At 37.2% G+C, this 19321-nt stretch overlaps 1 long non-coding RNA gene across 1 annotated transcript in view; it reads left to right on the top strand.

The window, feature by feature from the left end:
• The window catches only part of LOC125149696 (uncharacterized), a 298529-nt gene that overhangs the window by 242 nt on the left and 278966 nt on the right, over positions 1-19321 (top strand). The gene's annotated exons all lie outside the window — the stretch shown is intronic.

Raw genomic sequence — 19321 nt, 5'->3', positions numbered from 1 at the left:
TCCAAGTACAGGTACCCAAAAGAGGTGACCCATCTCCATCTACTTCTGTGTAAAAAGCTTTGAGCTTGACTCAAAGTCTAAAGTCTCCAGCCCAAAGTCTTCAGTGACTTTAAATATCCACAAAATAAAGGCCCGTATCACTTGTCTCTTTTGGTGAAGTAGCCAAGAAGTTCCTTGGCCCCATCTTTTCATCACCCATCTTTCGGGTAAGTGACTTTGCACTTCCGAATATATCACATACCCTCTGAGAGTAAACGCCATGTCTTGTGACATGATATATAGAGGTGATATGGGTAAAATGTTTACTTATCATAGACCCTAGTGTGTTTCAGGCATTCATGTCTCTGTTGCCTTCTCTTGTTTCTATCACAGTAGCCCCCTTGTGGCCTTGCATGTATAGTTCCTATAAGCAACCCACATTTGTTAAATGAACAAACGCTTGAGTATATGAAATAATTCAATGTAGATTAAGTTCCTATTATCCAAATAATGCTTCTCTGAGTATGCTTATAAAGGCCTTTCCAGCCTTGTGCTATGGTTCTTGTTAGGAGACTTTAAGAAAGTGGAAAAAGGAAAACGGAGAGATTTATATTCTTATTGCTTTCATCTCCGACAAGTCAGTTAACTACCTTAATTTTATTCTTCCCATTTCTAAATGAGGATCATGATACTTTCCATCCCTATTCATCAAATTATTGTATCTACTTAAGATAAAGTTATAAAAGGTATTTGAAAATTTTCTATCCATATTTTAAATCATATGGGTTTCTTGTGGGCTGTGATCATATGAAAGGGTTCCATTGAGGACTTTAATCTTAAAATAATAGAATAAATTTTGTATTGGGATGAAAAGACATTTTTTTTTGTACAGAGATGCATGAAGAATATTGTAGGATAAGACAAAAATCAATGAATTAATAATGTAAGAAAAATCTAAATAGGGGTGCCTGGGTGGCGCAGTCGGTTAAGCGTCCGACTTCAGCCAGGTCACGATCTCGCGGCCTGTGAGTTCGAGTCCCGCGTCAGGCTCTGGGCTGATGGCTCAGAGCCTGGAGCCTGTTTCCGATTCTGTGTCTCCCTCTCTCTCTGCCCCTCCCCCGTTCATGCTCTGTCTCTCTCTGTCCCAAAAATAAATAAATGTTGAAAAAAAAATTAAAAAAAAAAAAAGAAAAAAAGAAAAATCTAAATAGTTGTGCTAGATATTTTTCTTTTGAGATCTCCTCTGTCTCTTCCCTGTTCTGAACTGCAGGAGGTTTACCTCAATGGGCTTTCTTGCCTTTAGACCTCTGGTTGAGTCTGGCCAGTGGGAAGCCAATGGTATATCACTGGAGAACAAGAAAACAGTAAATTTGGGACTTTTATCCCATGTCTTTTCCTGCATGGTTTCAGTTTTGCTGTGTCTCTCCTTTGAAAGAGGCAGTTCTTGCTGTGATGCATTTTTCCTACAGCTACCCTCTGATTGTAGTTATTGTTTCCTAATCTTGCTTCTTGAGGTTTAGGGATGGTACCCTTGCTTCAATCTTTTCATCTCTTAATTGCTTTATTCTTTTTTTTCACATATTCATAACCATTCTACTCTCTCCACCCTTCTGTGGTTCAGTGGGCAACTTTTGGCCAGCACTGTAATTGACGCCATGTCAAAGTAAGGTTGTTTTGTTTGTTTGTTTCTTTGTTTCTTTGCCTATAAACACACAACAATCATACAACTGCCATTCCTCTTATACACACACATTCATAAAACATAGCTATTGTAACAATTCTATGATTAAAAGAGAAAACGTGGGAAAAGGTAGATTATTCTAGAAATATATGTCCTGGAAAATAGTCATTATCTTCAGATAGTCAGAAATCTGCCACTTTGAGAAAAATAAGAAGAGTTGTTACTTTTGTCCTTAACTATTAGTTAATAAACCATATCTTTTTAGCAAGATAGATATCATTTTTTTAATGTTTATTTATTTTTGAGAGAAAGAGACAGAGGGAGAGCAGGGGAGGGGCAGAAAGAGAGGGAGACACAGAATCCAAAGCAGGCTCTAGCTCCGAGCTGTCAGCACAGAACCTGATGTGAGGCTCAAACCCACAAACTGCGAGATCATGACCTGAGCCGAAGTTGGACACTTAACCGACTGGACCATCCAGGCACCCCAACAAAATAGGTATCATTTTTGATGGGAAGTACAATCTTCTAAAAAATAAAGAAGTAAAAAATTCACTTGACCTCCTCAGAGTTGGTGAGTTCATTCTCCCTGGAAGTATTTCAAGAGCATCTAAGTATCTATTTCTAGAATTGAGAGTCTTATTTTGGTGGAAGATTGGACAAAATCATCACAAAGTATTTTTGGACTTCATGATTCTATGAAGAACTCATATGGCTAATCCAAACAGCAGAAGTAATAATTAGGGATATGTGTAATTGTGCTTATAAAATGGGCACCTTATATATATATCATATAGGGGAATATTTAAAGCATGAGTTCACAATCTGGCTATTATTATGTATTAGAGAACTGTTCTCAAAGTAAGTCTGAACAATTTGAACAATTTTCACTATCCTGTTATTTATGTTTCTGTGGCTAAAATTCCAGAGATACAGTACAAATACCCCTGTGTGTAACTGAGATGTTCATTTTCATCCCAAATGTTAGGCCTCACATAGATTTATTCATGATCTTCTTGCTGCTTTCACTGAGATTCAGAGTGTTTTCTCCTTCCTTCTCTGATACAAGAAGTCCTATTTTCTGCATACCTACTCCTATGAAAACCACAATATTTCATATGTAATCAGAATGTGGATGTGCCTCACTTTAGGAAATGGGCATATTTTTTAAGATAATTTATTGTCAAATTGGCTTCCATACAACACCTAGTGCCCATCCCAACAAGTGCCCTGTTCAATGCCCATAACCTGCTTTCCCCTCTCGCCCCACCCTTACCATCAACCCTCATTTTGTTCTCTGTATTTAAGAGTCTCTTATGGTTTGCCTCTCTGTTTGTAATTATTTTTTCCCATTACCTTCCTCCATAGTCTTCTGTTAAATTTCTCGAGATCCACATATGAGTGAAAATATATATTTTTCTCTGACTGACTTATTTCACTTAGCATAATACCTTCCAGTTCCATCCACGTTGCTGCAAATGGCAGGATTTCATTCTTTCTCGGTGCCAAGTAGTATTCCATTGTATCTATAAACCACATCTTCTTTATCCATTCATCAGTTGATGGACATTTAGGCTCTTTCCATAATTTGGCTATTGTTGAAAGTGCTGCTATAAACATTAGGGTACATGTACCCCTATGCATAGCACTCCTATATCCTTTGGATAAATTCCTAGTAGTGCTATTGCTGGGTCATAGGGTAGTTCTATTTTTAATTTTTTGAGGAACCTCCACACTGTTTTCTAGAGCAGCTGCACCAGTTTGCATTCCCACCAACATTGCAAGAGGGTTCCCATTTCTCCACATCCGTGCCAACATCTATAGTTTTCTGATTTGTTCATTCTAGCCACTGTGACCGGTGTTAGGTCAGTATGGCTTTGATTGTGGAAATGAGTATATTTTGAAAAGAAAGTGTGAGATATAATTTACCTCAATTAAATGTTATTTGAAAATGATGGAGAAAGTACATGATACTGAAAGTATATATTTTAAAAATGACTTAATTTAAATATAATTTTGATTGTGGAAAATGTATCCTTTTTATATTTCTCCTATCTTCATTCAATTTGATATGGAGTTCTGTTAAAGAGAATATATATATATATATATATATATATATATATATTCACATATATGTATGTGTATATATGTGTGTGTGTGTATATATATATATATATATATATATATATATATATATATACACACACACACATGCGTACATAATAGAGTAGATTTACAACTCATTGTCACTTTCTTTCTATTCCTATAATTTCCCTGTTATAGCTTACTCATACTGCTGTGCAGCTGTAGATTTGTGTGCTTTGTAGAAATTCTAGAAATCTAACTGCATCCCAGGACTACCCTCTGAATGTTTATAAACATTAAGTCACCAATGAATGTACTAAGAAAACCAAATAACCAAAGAACCTTGGTGGTGGTGTTACATAAGGTTAAACAGGTGCACAAATTCGTGGACCTTTTTTATTTCAGACCCAAAGAAAGAAGGACAGTAGAATATTTGTTCTGCCTTCAATGCCTTTAAGATTCTGGGTGAAATAGTCTTCATCAAATTTCCTTGCAGAATTAATTTTTTAAACTCTTTTGTATTTTTTAAACTCATTGTATATCAATTCATGGACAGCTTGCTCAGTTAGGTACTATTGGAAGTAATTTGACATCTTCAAGACATATAACTGCTCCAGTGATCTCACTTATACTCAAAGAAACTTCTTCCTAGAAAACTTCCATAAATTGCCCACCCTTCTACAGCAAACTAGAGGGGAACCAGGTCTTCAGTGTTTCTAGAGCTTGTTGCATTGGGATACATATGCAAGCATTGGAGTTAGAGGAGAATGATGTGACTTTTGGTAAACCTTCTTTTTCTTAAACATCTTTATTGAGGTATATTTAGACATAAAATTCACAGCATTCAAGTGGACAGTTCAATAATATTGGCATGTATGCGAGGAGTATCACTATAAATCAGCTTTAGAATATTTTCCTCACCCCAATATGATTCCCCATGTCAATTTACAGGTAATTACTATCCCATCTCCAGACCCAAGCAACCACTAGTCTACTTTCCAGTCTATAAAATTTTTGGCAAGACTTTTAATTTCTTTGACCTTCAGTTTATTCAACACTGAAGTACGTTTAGTGATATGATACTATGAATAGAAAAGTAAATAATGTTTGATATGATAAAAGCACAAAAATTATTTTAGAAGTTAGTAGTAACATTAATATATTCATTGGCATTCTGAAGAGGACACAGGAAATTACAAGGAACTGAGATCACATGCCTATGTTGTCATTAAGATCAAGGCCAGAGTTCAAATTCAAATCAATCCATTCCCTCACTGCACTTTACCAGCTAAAGCCAAGTGGACTGTGAGATCTTTTCATATTTCCCAGCTTCTGCTTCACCCCCAGTGTGTTCCAAATGCTATCTTTGACATTGGGCCTCAGGAAGTGATGAATCAGTTGAATCCTCATATTTTGGCCTGAGAACACCTGTTAATGGAGCCAATTAAGGCAAAGGATGACAGAGATTTGGAGGAGATGCTGACACTTGTCCAGAAGGAGCTGTGCTGAGATTGCCCATTGAAGTCCTAAATAAACCACCAAACAGCTGTCGAAGGGTAAGGATTTTGAAGGTCTTGGCCCAAACCAGACTTTAGTAGCAGTAATGAAGTCGATGCCTTTGGATCCTGTGGTTGAAGAAACGTGTCCTCCTGGATATGGAGACATCATGGCAAAGGACTGCTACTGTAGCCTTATATTCTGAGAAGAATCTACTAAAAATATCTATTCTCTATATTCAAAGAACCTCTGCATTCCACACAAGCCAGGGGAGAGGGATAAGGGGAGCCTGGAGTGTTGATATGCTCATTTCAGCCAGAATAACTAATAACATGTTTGAAATCCAGTAGCCCTTCACTGCTTTGGAAGTAGGACTGGGGGCACCTTGAATTTTTTTTCTCCACATTGATTAATTGGAGCCAACTCAAGGTATGTACAAGTTTCCAAGTTTTCAACATTAATCACATAAATGAACTGAAAATAATTAGTTCATGGTGACTTTCTGACTTACAATAATAAGCCCCAACTTAAATATACTTAGTCCAGACAGCTAAATATAACACGGAAAAAATGGAAACAAACAATTCAAAACCTCCAGGCATTTTTTTTTCCTGTGTAGCTCTCCTAATAATTAACAGAGGATTCTGTTTAATTGGCACACTTGATTAAATGACAAAAGTGGAGTGCCACCTAAAACATTAACACACAAGGCAGAGAAACTTTGGAAGGGGAATTAATAAGGAAAAGTGAGGCTTCGAAAGTACTTGGTAATACTATTTCTAATTCTTAACTTTTGTGCTCTCACCCCCAATCTAAATATTATCTCTTCCTGGGGCGCCTGGGTGGCTCAATCGGTTAAGCGTCCGACTTTGGCTCGCAGTTGGTAGGTTCGAGCCCCTGCGTCAGGTTCTGTGCTGACAGCTCAGAGCATGGAGCCTGTTTCAGATTCTGTGTCTCCCTCTCTATCTGACCCTCCCCCATTCATGCTCTGTCTCTATCTCAAAAATAAACATTAAAAAATAAAAATTAAATATTATTTCTTCCTTTCTTGTTGTTATATTTCCCTGATGTGAAATATTATCAAGCTCCTAAGAATTTTACCTCACACCCACAATCACCACCATGTCTACCAGCACACAACTTTGGATTATAAAAATACTGTCATGACTTCTTTTTGTTGACAATTGTAAATATTTCATTTGACTACCGATACTGTTTTGCACTGTAAATTTAAGTGTAAAGAATTTTATATAGTAAATGCTACCCTTAAAAAATAACCTATAGTCACTTGAACTTCTTAAAACTTGCTCCCAAAAACTATAATGTCCTTCTAGCTGCATGTGTGCTTCTGAAATGAGAGTTGGCTTGTTTGCTTTAGAAATGTGAGGAAAGGGAGATCAAACCAAGAACACATAACCTGGATAAGTCCAGTTAAATGAAGACAATAGGGCTTCACCAAGGAATCCCAAAGAGAATGTTCAAAGTTCTTTCTTTCTCTTTTTTTTTTTTAGTGTTTATCTTTGAGACAGCAACAGAGTGTGAGTGGGGGAGGGGCAGAGAGAGAGGGAGACACAGAATCTGAAGCAGGGTCCAGGCTCTGAGCTGTCAGCACAGAAGCTGATGTGAGGCTCGAACTCACAGACTGTGAGATCATGGCCGGAGCAGAAGTCAGATGCTTAACCGACTGGGCCACCCAGGCGCCTCAATAGTTATTTCTTTATTAAATGTTTATGTATTTGTTTTGAGAGGTGGGGGGGGGAGAGGGGCAAGGAAAGGGAGAGAGAGATTCCCAAGAGATTCCAAGAGATCAGGCTAGTTGCACAGAGCCTGATATGGGGCTCAATCTCAAACTGCCAGGTCATGACCTGAGCTGAAGTCAAGAGTTGGACTCCTAACCAATTGAGTCACCCAGGTGCCCCAAGAATATTCATAGTTCTATCAGGAATCCTGTCTATAATGAAAATGAATAACTGACTTCACTACCCTGAATTTGGTCAAATGCAAACAGTAGGACTGATTCTTGAAACAATCAATGTCAATTTTGAAATTGTTTAATCTTAAGACACCTCTCCACTCAAACACGGGAAACAATAATTCCATGGCAGCCTGTTTTGCTCAGACAACAGAGGGTTTCCATCTTTCAGATCAGACATTTCAGTGTGTATTTAACGGGTCATAAGTATATTCCATGTCTCAGTTTCTCTCTCTCTCTCTCTCTCTCTCTCTCTCTCTCTCTCTCTCTCTCTCTTCTCAATAAGATACCATCCATTCTCATGGTCACAGTCAACTTGTATGTTTGCCTGTTATGATAAGATCCTCAGGTTAGAGTTTGTACTCAGGTGTTGTCTTATAATTCAAACTGGCGCCTACATGTTTTCAGTGTCAGTAAACATTAATGCCTCTGGTATCCAACTTACTACAATTCCTTTTAAAGTAGCTCTTTCTCCAAATAGCCAGGCTTTTACAGAACTCCCTGGGGAGCAGTACCTTTTGTCCCTTGAATTCCTTCTCAGTTCCTTCTTCCTTCTTCCCTTGTTACTGCCCTTAACATCTCATCTGGTTTTCTGATATGGCCTTTTATAAGGTTCCTTGTCTCCAGGCCACTTCTCTACTTCCATATTATCACCAGGCTAATTTCCCTTTAATGTACTATGTTCATTTATGTGTTATTTATTCATTTATTTGTTCATTGACTTCCTCTCTCCTTCGTTGAGCATCAATTATGTGCCTGATTTTATGATGCAAGCTAGTTCATTGAGGTCATGTCTAATTAAAGTCATTTACTGGTTATTTAAAATTTTATAGTTGGGGGCTCTTGGTGGCTCAGTCAGTTAAGCATTCAACTTTAGCTCAGGTCATGATTTCATGGTTTATGGGTTCAAGCCCCATGTTGGGCTCAAAGCTGACAGCTTGGAGCCTGGATCTTGGTTCAGATTCTGTCTCCCTCTCTCTGTCCCTCCCCACTTGTTTGTTCTCTCTCTCTCTCTCTCTCTCTCGCTCGCTCGCTCTCTCTCTCAAAAATTGGTAAACATTTAAAAAATAATAAAAATAAAATTTTATACTTGATCTTCACCCGTAATTTTCACTTTTTTTGCTGATAGTTTCTCACATCATCTCCCCTCCATGGAGAGGAGTGTTCTAAAAATGTCCCTCCTTTGAATGGTTTAAATGAGCAACTTTTCCTATCCAAATATTTTGTATTATTTCCAGAACAATGTGCATTACATTTTTTTCAATTTCCCATTATCCTAGTCTTTCATTATGCCTGGAACAAGTTTTACCTTCTCTCCCTTATTTATCCACTCAAGAATCATTTATAGTATCTTTCTCAGATCTCCTTGTAGTTTCTCTCATCCACTTTTGCCATTTATAGCTGTGTATCTATTCTATTCCATTTGTCTATGTGTCTGTTTTTGTACCAATACCATCCTGTCTTGATGATTACAGCTTTGTAGTAGAGGCTAAAGTCTGGGATTGTGATGCCTCCCGCTTTGGTCTTCTTCTTCAAAATTACTTTGGCTATTCAGGGTCTTTTGTGATTCCATAAAAATTTTAGGATTGCTTGTTCTAGCTTCAAGAAGAATGCTGGTGCAATTTTGATTGGGATTGCATTGAATGTGTAGATAGCTTTGGGTAGTATTGACATTTTAACAATATTTATTCTTCCAATCCATGAGCATGAAATGTATTTCCCTTTTTTGATATCTTCTTCAATTTCCTTCATAAGCTTTCTATAGTTTTCAGCATACAGATCTTTTACATCTTTGGTTAGCTTTATTCCTAGGTATTTTATGATTCTTGGTGCAATTGTGAATGGGATCAGTTTATTTATTTGTCTTTCTGTTGCTTCATTATTAGTGTATAAGAATGCAACTGGTTTCTGTACATTAATTTTGTATCCTGCGACTTTGCTGAATTCATGTATCAGTTCTAGCAGACTTTTGGTGGAGTCTATTGAGTTTTCCATGTATAATATCATGTCATCTGCAAAAAGTGAAAGCTTGACTTCATCTTTGCCAATTTTGATGCCTTTGATTTCCTTTTGTTGTCTGATTGCTGATGCTAGAACTTCCAACACTATGTTAAACAACAGTGGTGAGATTGGACATTCCTGTTGTGTTTCTGATCTCAGGGGAAAGCTCTCAGTTTTTCCCCATTGAGGATGATATTAGCTGTGGGGATTTCCAGAATTGGACCCACAAAAGTATGGCCAACTAATCTTTGACAAAGCAAGAAAGAATATCCAATGGAAAAAAGACAGTCTCTTTAACAAATGGTGCTGGGAGAACTGGACAGCAACATGCAGAAAAATGAAACTAGACCACTTTCTTACACCATTCACAAAGATGAACTCAAAATGGATGAAGAACCTGAATGTGAGACAGGAAACCATGAAAATTCTAGAGGAGAAAGCAGGAGAAAAAACCTCTCTGACCTCAGCTGCAGCAATTTCTTACTTGACACATCTCCAAAGGCAAGGGAATTAAAAGCAAAAATGAACTATTGGGACCTCATGAAGATAAAAAGCTTCTGCACTTCAAAGGAAACAATCAGGAAAACTAAAAGAAAACCAACAGAATGGGAAAATATATTTGCAAATGACATATCAGACAAAGGGCTAATATCCAAAATCTATAAAGAACTCACCAAACTCCACACCCAAAAAACAAATAATCCAGTGAAGAAATGGGAAGAAAACATGAATAGACAGTTCTCTAAAGGAGACATCCAGATAGCCAACAGACCATGAAACTATGCTCAACATCACTCCTCATCAGGGAAATACAAATCAAAACCACACTGAGATACCACCTTATGCCAGTCAGAGTGACTAAAATGAACAAATCGGGAGACTATGGATGCTGGAGAGGATGTGGAGAAACGGGAACCCTCTTGCACTGTTGGTGGGAATGCAAACTGGTGCAGCCACTCTGGAAAACAGTGTGGAGGTTCCTCAAAAAATTAAAAATAGACCTACCCTGGGGTGCCTGGGTGGCGCAGTCGGTTAAGCGTCCGACTTCAGCCAGGTCACGATCTTGCGGTCCGTGAGTTCGAGCCCCGCGTCAGGCTCTGGGCTGATGGCTCGGAGCCTGGAGCCTGTTTCCGATTCTGTGTCTCCCTCTCTCTCTGCCCCTCCCCCGTTCATGCTCTGTCTCTCTCTGTCCCAAAAATAAATAAACGTTGAAAAAAAAATTAAAAAAAAAAAATAGACCTACTCTATGGCCCAGCAATAGCACTGCTAGGAATTTACCCAAGTGACACAGGAGTGCTGATGCATAGGGGCACTTGTACCCCAATGTTTATAACAGAACTCTCAACAATAGCCAAATGATGGAAAGAGCCTAAATGTTCACCAACTGATGAATGGATAAAGAAGATGTGGTTTATATACACAATGGAATACTACTTGACAATAAGAAAGAATGAAATATGGCCTCTTGTAGCAATGTGGATGGAACTGGAGAGTGTTATGCTAAGTGAAATAAGTCATACAGAGAAAGACAGATACCGTATGGTTTCACTCTTAGGTGGATCCTGAGAAACTTAACAGAAGACCATGGGGGAGGGGAAGGGAAAAAAAAAGAGGTTAGAGAGGGAGGGAGCCAAAACATAAGAGACTCTTAAAAACTGAGAACAAACCGAGGGTTGATGGGGGGTGGGAGGGAGGGGAGGGTGGGTGATGGGTATTGAGGAGGGCACCTGTTGGGATGAGCACTGGGTGTTGTATGGAAACCAAGTTGACAATAAATTTCATATTAAAAAAATAAAGCTGTGTATCTTTTCAATATGAGTAAGGTAAACTGTATTACAAATTATAATTTCTTGGGGACCAGAGAATATATGTTTCATGCCATTTTCCCTTCTGCAATTTAAAAATATCATGTGCCTTACTCAGTATTAAATATAGAAGTGCTTCATGCATCCATTCGTTCTATTCTCTTTCCCATCTCTCTGGTCTGTATCATTTTCATCAAAGTGTGCCACCTCTATCCCCTGACCATTAGTGGTTCTTCATATATTTTAAAGACTATATATGCCCAGGAATTTTTTTTTAATATATTTTTTTTCAACGTTTATTTATTTTTGGGACAGAGAGAGACAGAGCATGAACGGGGGAGGGGCAGAGAGAGAGGGAGACACAGAATCAGAAACAGGCTCCAGGCTCTGAGCCATCAGCCCAGAGCCTGACACGGGGCTCGAACTCACGGACCGCGAGATTGTGACCTGGCTGAAGTCGGACGCTTAACCGACTGTGCCACCCAGGCGCCCCAGGAATTTTTTTTTAAGTTTACAAACTACTGGTCAAAATTTTTCCCCATTACTAGATAATCACTTATTTCCTTAACTCCCTCTCCCTGAGGTGTTCCTAGTTTTGTGTGTGTGTCCACGTGCAGTTTGTGTGTGTTTAAGCTTTTTAAATGTATTATCATTCTGTCAATGACTACTTTCTGCTTGTACATATTACACTAGACTGGATATTTGGTGACAATGAGTAAGAGTTAGATTTAAGCAATGACGTTAGGTGGCTGAATGTCTTGGTTAAATGTAAACAGGGAAGGAATCTTAGGAGCTTCAGACAGGAGCAACAGCAGTGACTTTGATTTCAATTTCTCTTGTACTCTTTAGTTGTCTTTTAGTGGGCTCTGTGGCCTTCTGAATTCAGTGATCCACCTTGCCTTCTCTTTGCCATCTCTTTCCTGTTTTCCACTCACCAGCACTTTGGCTCACACCATCCATTTGTCTTAATTGTTTTCTTTGTTTAATTCTACCTTCCCTTACAATTTGAGAAAAACAAAACTACCATGCAAATCCACATTGGAGACATAAAAAAGAAAATAACTTGAGGAATGAGGACAAGTAAGGAGAATTAAATCTGAAGAAAAGCAAAGTTAATTTTCATTTCACTATCCTGAATCCCTGAAAGGGATTGTTTTACCTAGAGAATTGTTTTCTGATATCAGGCACTTACCTCAAGCCATTCACATCTCTATTACAATGTTCCCTGACTGGTTAATTGTTACTTGTCATTGAGCCAAAACAAGGAGAAGGCAAAATAACCTGGGAAACTACAGAGTAAGGCTGCCAATAGAGACTTTAAACAAAACAAAGGGAAAAATCCAAATGCTAGGCATTCAATCTAAAAAAGCATCTGTCAAGCAATGCTAGAGATGTGCCCAATTTTATCTATTTATCACTTAATATTCCCATTTGTGTACTTTGCCCTTTTTCCCTGTTAGCTACATTCACGTTTTATTCCAAAATAGTGTTTTCAATCTAAACTCTCCCACCCTCAGAAACAAAATGATAATTGAAATAACATAATAAATGCATCGTCTTTTCCATTTCTCCATCTTAAATTTTTTCCTTGCATTCCAGACATTACGGAACCAAATTACATTTTTGCATATTATTTCAAAACAAGTGCAATCACAATAACCATTTATTTCTCAGCATTTTCATTTCTTTTTTAATGAACTTTCCCTGAGGACATTCTCACAATTGAGTATTTATTTATTATAAGCAACAAAAGAAATCTTGATTGTTCCAGCTGTGACAGAGAAACTTACTTTGATAAGCATACAGTAGATGAAACGAGTAATAGTAATAATGATAAGCATTTCAGTACTCTGGAATCTAAAGAAACAAAACGACACAAAGAGGCATTGGGTTAAGATATTCTCTTTCCCATCGTTTTGTGAAATATTTTTAGTTCTGTTCCTCAGGATCAAATGAAATTTCTGTTTTAAAGTACCAAGTCTCCATAAATTACCTTTTTTTTTTCCTACAAAAAATGAAGCCTCTACTGGTGAAAAATACCATAACAAGAGCTTTGAAAAACAAAGTTCTATCATGTGAATATTTAATAGCAGTAGTAACATTTGTAGCAGGTAAATCATCTTTATTCATAGACCCATTTTAGTTCATAAAACTGTTCACCTACTTGTATACAGATGTTTAGTATTCATCTTTTCATTCATTCATTGACTTATATATTATCCTTCATTTCATGCTTTTTGAGGGACAAGGATTTGTCATTGTTTAAGTCTAAAAGTAAATTGAATGAATTTATTCCTCATTTACTAATTAATGCCTTGGGATTGAGCAATATCAACTGGGAACCATTCATTATAGCCATTCTACTAGATTCCAGAAAGGTAAGCAACAATGTTAGTAATTACTAAATACAGGTTCAGAATGGAGGGAAAATGATACTTTCCCACTACTTTGCTCACATCCTTTGGACTCCTGGAAACATACAACATAAAAGTGGATTATCCTTCTCCACTTTTAGTGTGCACATGTAGAAAAGAGAAATCAAAATGCCATATGAAAGTCATTCATTGCTATGAAAATATATATTATTCATTGCTCGTAATGATTTTTTTCCCTTCTAATTCTCCTTCACCTTATAGAAACCTCAGTTAGCTTTTTAAGCAAGAACACAACTAGAGGAAAGCCTCCATAAATGCTCTCTGGATAAGGGAGAGAATAATTAACCAACTGCCTAACTTATTAAGTACAAAAAGTACAGACAGGCACTGGCAGTTCTGTTCTTCTTTTAAGGAAAGCAGAGAAACTGGATTGCAGTAGAGATAACAGAGGTATAATTCATCATTGTGGAAGTATAAGGTGTTTTAAAACATAGCTTCATTTTGTGGGATTACGTGTAATGGAGATCTTGGTGTATGATATAAATTAAGTTTGAAAGCCATCAGGTCTTCTTTAACTAAGGAAATACAGAGTGATGTAAAAATCATTAATGTAAAAAATAAAAATAAAGTAAAATAAATAAAAAATTATTTACAGGTCAATGGAAGAGTTCAATGTGAAAGACAAAATCATAGCATTCTTAAAAGATGACACTATCTCTATAAGCTCACCAAAAAAAAAATTTTTTTTCTAGAATTACCCCAAAAGATACCATCAAGAAAAGATAAAGTTAGCTGTATTACAATAGAGAAGTTTCATCTAAAATCAAAAACAACAACAAAAAAAAAACTGTAAAGAGAGTAAATAAACAGGCTTCCAACTGGGAGACTTTTGTAACACACAAAACTGACCACATGTGACTATTCAAACATATGAAGAACTCCTAGAAGACAACTCAACAGAAATTGTCAGTGAGTCTTTGACAGACACTCGTAGAAGAGGAAACTGAAAAGACCAAAAAACATATAAATATGCTTCACCCAATCAGTATCAAGGAAATGCAGATGTAAACCCACCAAAATGGCCAAAAGAAGTCTTACAATATCAAGTATTTGCAAGGATGTGAATTGATGGACTCATCATCAACATCTAGATGTTTCCCTAGATATTGACTTGCATGAGTGTGACCAGAGAAAGAAAGGTGCAGGGTTATTCAAAACAGGAATATTTTTAATAGTGGCAAACACTGGAAACAATCCATATGCACATCAATTGTATGATAAAATATATTTACAGTTGTCAGCATAACTGAATCTAAAAACACACAATATTGGACAACGAAGCATGGTCTAGGAGAGTGTATATTGTATAATTAAAGTGATGTCAAGTTCAGAAAGTGGTCAAATGGAACAGTACCTCATTTTGGGATACAAACAGGGTGAAAACACTGAAGAAAAAGATAGACTTATCAACAAAAATTCAGCCCAGCATGTTCTCTCCTGGGGAAGGAACAGGATATAATTGGAGAAGGGTACAGAGGAGCAATTAAGCTACTCACAATATTCTATTTCTAAATGAGTGATGAATGCACAAGGATTTTCTTTGATTCTTATCTTTAAAATGGCAGACATATGTCTTATTTACTCTTCTGTAAGCAGAATTAATGAGAGCAAAACCAAAAATGAGTAGAATTATCAGGTGAAACAGGAAGTAGCTATGGGATATCTGGACAGAGGTCTCAAAGACTACCATGTAATAGTCCTTAATAATCACTGTTTTTCTCAGCAAGACATAGAGAGATCCTCAAAAATATAACCTATCGTTGTAGCCATTTCACCTACTGTCATGCCATTCATATCCACTTGGATCACTTTCCCCATTTCTATGTGCCTTTTGCTCCCCCCTTACAATTTTTTAAAAATTTTGCTTCCAATGGTTCACACCTGTGATACTATTTGCAAGCTGTTTGATGCTCACACCAAGGGAGAGCCACTTTACCTGAAAGTGGGAAGTGTCCCCATCTCCAAAGCCTTAGCTAATGACTGACTGGAGCTGGGTTATAGAAGCTCAGTTCCCCTGCCTTCACACAGGGTATGCTATGAAGCATATTTGAAACTCTGGAGAGCCCCCTGTGATGAAGCTTTGATGAAGTTTTACCACTACTGGGCTTCTTTTCATTCTCTCACTCTCTCAGAGAGCCCTTGTACACTAACCTTCCTCTCAAAGTCTGTATCCAAATTCCAACTCATGTGATGTTGCTGACATGCCACAATTCATTTATATTTTCTGTTTTCTTAAAATAGCATTATTTGAGTTTTAGTCTAATATATGGTTGACTTTGGTCTTGACAAGAACTACTTTCTGGGATAAATCTAGAACAATGACAATTTTTATTCCTATTCTCTGAATGATGGTTTATGTGGACTTAATATACTTACAGACGGAAATACTTGAAATAACAGTTCCATAATAACACTTTCAAGTCTGATAAGAGATAAGACCTGTGTCAGGGGGCACTTGGGTAGCTAAGTGGTTAAGCACCTGACTCTTGATTATTGCTCAGGTCATGATCTCATGGTTTGTGAGATCAAGCCCCACATTGGGCCCTGTGCTGACAGTGCAGAGCCTGCTTGGGATTCTCTCTCTCTCTGCCCCTCCTCCCTCAAAATAAATAAACTTAAAAAAGTAAAGTCATTCAGATCTTCTGAATCAATATTCCCCTTCTTAGAGAGATATAGGACCTAGTAACATTAGTAAGAATGGAAAAAAGAAAATCCTCCTGGGTTTACATTGACGCTGATGTTTACTCATGATGAACATTTTATAAATACAACAAGCTTAATCAAGTTTATTGTATTAGTTTGCTAGGGCTACCATAACAAAGTCTCACAGGTTAAGTGACTTAAATAACAGATATTTATTGTCTCACTGGAAATCCAAAATAAGATGTCAGACAGGATCCTTTTGATGGCTGTGAGGGAAAGATCCCTTGTAGACGTTTTTTCTTGGCTTGTAGATGGCTATCTTCTCCTTATGTCTCTTCACAATGTCTCTGTGTCTGCATTTCCCTTTTATATAGGGGCACAAGTCATATTATATTAGGGCCTACCCTAATTACCTCATTTTAACTTGATTTCCTCTGCAAAGACCCTATTCAAAATAAGATCACATTCTGAGGTACTAAGAGTTAGAACTTCAAAATCTGAATTTTTGGAGGGTCACATTTCAACCTATAACAAATATTACTACTAACTAAAAATATTATAATATTTTAAAGTTAATGCAATTCTCTGAGTTTTTTCATTTTATTGTTTTTAGTTCCATGCATAAGGCTGAGTTTAGGGAGATTCAGTGGTATACCCTGTTTATGAGAGAGAGCAAGTGCTAGGGCAGGTGTCAAACTCTGACATTTGACGAGTGACTAAGATCAGCAATCACATTGCCTCTCAAAATCAAAAGGTTGTATATTTTTAATGAACCCAAGAATTTCTGTCCTGAGACAATTTAGTCTGCCCTCAGTTGAAACCTTTGAGAAAGAGGATAGATATATTTTAACTAGAAACTTTGTTCATAGTCATGACCAGCTAGTGCTTCTTTGTTTCCTTCCCACTTTTATACTTAATAGAAATGATTCTCACCCTATCTCACCACTAACACCATTCTCACACTCCATATGAGGATATGTAGGTTTATATGAATAGCCCTGGATGATGAAAGACAAACTTTTTACTACACATATGAGACTGGCTGTCTATCATTGTTTCTAGGGAAGGTGTATGATATTGCAGAAATTGACACAAACTATGCCCACTCTGATTATTACCTTAGACAAAATTATGGCTCAACAAATTTTGTCGCTTACTTTTGTTTTTGTTTAAAATTAAGAAGCCTTAACTTTTAATGCCTATTTTTTCTTATATGTAGATTTTTTTTCCTGTGAAACTTCAGAATTAAAGGTTAAAACTCCCTATCTGTGAAACCGTGGCTCTCTTTCCACCTTGCTTCATTCAAATACAAATTAAGTGGGAGCAGCTGGGTGGCTCAGTCAGTTAAGTGTATGACTCTTGGCTTCGGCTCAGGTCACAATCCCAAGGTTTGTGGGATCGAGCCCTGCTTGGGCTCTGTGCTGAAAGCATGGAACCTGCTTTGGATTCTCTCTCTCCCTCTCTCTGCCCCTCCCCTGCTCTCTCTCGCTGTCAAAATAAATAAACATTTAAAAACACAATTTGAGGGGAAGATATTTGGCAATGTTCCCCTTGCAAGATCTCAAAACTCATAATTCTGTTCCCAGAGGAGTGATATTTACTCATATGCCTTCTGCAGTCAGGAGCAGTAGGTGCCCATTTTGCTATTACAAGGCCTAAAAAGAAGAAACACCTGGGCACCACAAGTATTTATACATCTGTACCCTTGTTTCTGCTTTCTCTTCTGACTTCTGGCAAAAGGAAACCAGGGGTGACTAGCTGGGACAAAGAGGCTTTTAAAAATCAACAGTGAGTGTATGGTCAGTTATTGGGACGGCTTACATGCAGTTATTCTAGGAGGAGGGGGGATTGACGAAATGACCTTTTGAGGATGATTCCAAGTGTATGACTCAATAATCACACTTATCAACCTGTTCTAGTTGTCAAGCACAAAATGGGAGTGGGAAGGGCAGTCTATTATTAGCCACAGGCTTCTGATTAATCTTTTAAGCTAAGGGAGCTTGTGTCTCAGCCAAGATGTGAAGCTGTCTCCTGAGGTGAGGCCATTAACATGCCAGGAATGAGAGAAGGTTATCATTAAGGAGGCATTAGACCCTTATGACCATAGTGAAGGCAAGAATGGCTGGCTGGCTGGCCAGGCAAAGCTGGTTAAGAGCTAACACAAGGTCACTGTAAGCAATGCCAAGCCATATGTTCGAATTGAGGATAACTACACAGCAACTCTTTTGTCACCCTCTAGAGAATTCTATTCAGCAAATGAATGAGAAGGTAGTTCTATAAGAGTGATAAGAACTATGAACTGTACTGTGCATTTCAATATTGTGTGTATATATGTATACACAAATGTGTGGTCACATACTTTGTGCGTGTGTGTGTGTGTGTATTCTGGCCAATATCTATAAACACAAGAGATAATCTCTGGCCTTTAAAAATACATTAGAAAAGGAAATCATACATTTTCTTACAAAAACTATGTGCTTTCTCAAATTATACTTCTTCCTATAAAATAGACATCAGAACTAAAATTTACAAATGTTCACATGTGTTGTGCATCTTAGATATCTATCAAAGTGTTGCCTTCCATTGGTCTTAGAGAAGAATTCATCATTTAAAGGGTAAAGAATCTGATGTCAATTAATCATTCAAAATAAAAGTATAAAAAGAAGTTGACTGAATTAGTTTAGAAAGATAAATGCATCTGCTAAATGTGGATTACTTTTCCACTTATGCTTCTTTCCTCTTGATCAACATAGAATGCTATAGCTATTGATATGGAAAGGATGAGTGACCTGGTAATAATAATCAAAATAAACATTTAAAAATCTTGAGTATTAATGAGTTCTTGGCTGGCTAGCATGTGGCTTTGGTCAAGAATCTCAGTTTCCTTGTATGTAAAATGGGGATGATAATGACCTTCTATTTAGTTGCCATTAACAAAGACTTGCAAGTAACAAACAATGCATGTGAAGGTGTCTTGGAATCTAGAGTAGAGTGTGCATATTGCTGTTGATGTTGTGTTTGTTGTCATTATTGCTAACATGAGGGTATGTTAGTACCTAAATGTCTACTGTTCTCTGTCCCAGGTGTAGTAAATGGCAGGCACAGTAGATGTAATGAATACGGAGTTGTTTAATGAACTAGAGTATATTGATATAGTTATATATGATATGTTCCTTTATGTAGCATGAAACTACCAATATAATGTTTATATATAAATTAATATAGC

This window comes from Prionailurus viverrinus, chromosome D3 (genome assembly GCF_022837055.1).
Source record: "Prionailurus viverrinus isolate Anna chromosome D3, UM_Priviv_1.0, whole genome shotgun sequence".
Classification (NCBI taxonomy): domain Eukaryota; kingdom Metazoa; phylum Chordata; class Mammalia; order Carnivora; family Felidae; genus Prionailurus; species Prionailurus viverrinus.
The sequence above is the reverse complement of the archived record's forward strand: the minus strand, read 5'-3'. Positions and strand labels throughout refer to the sequence as shown.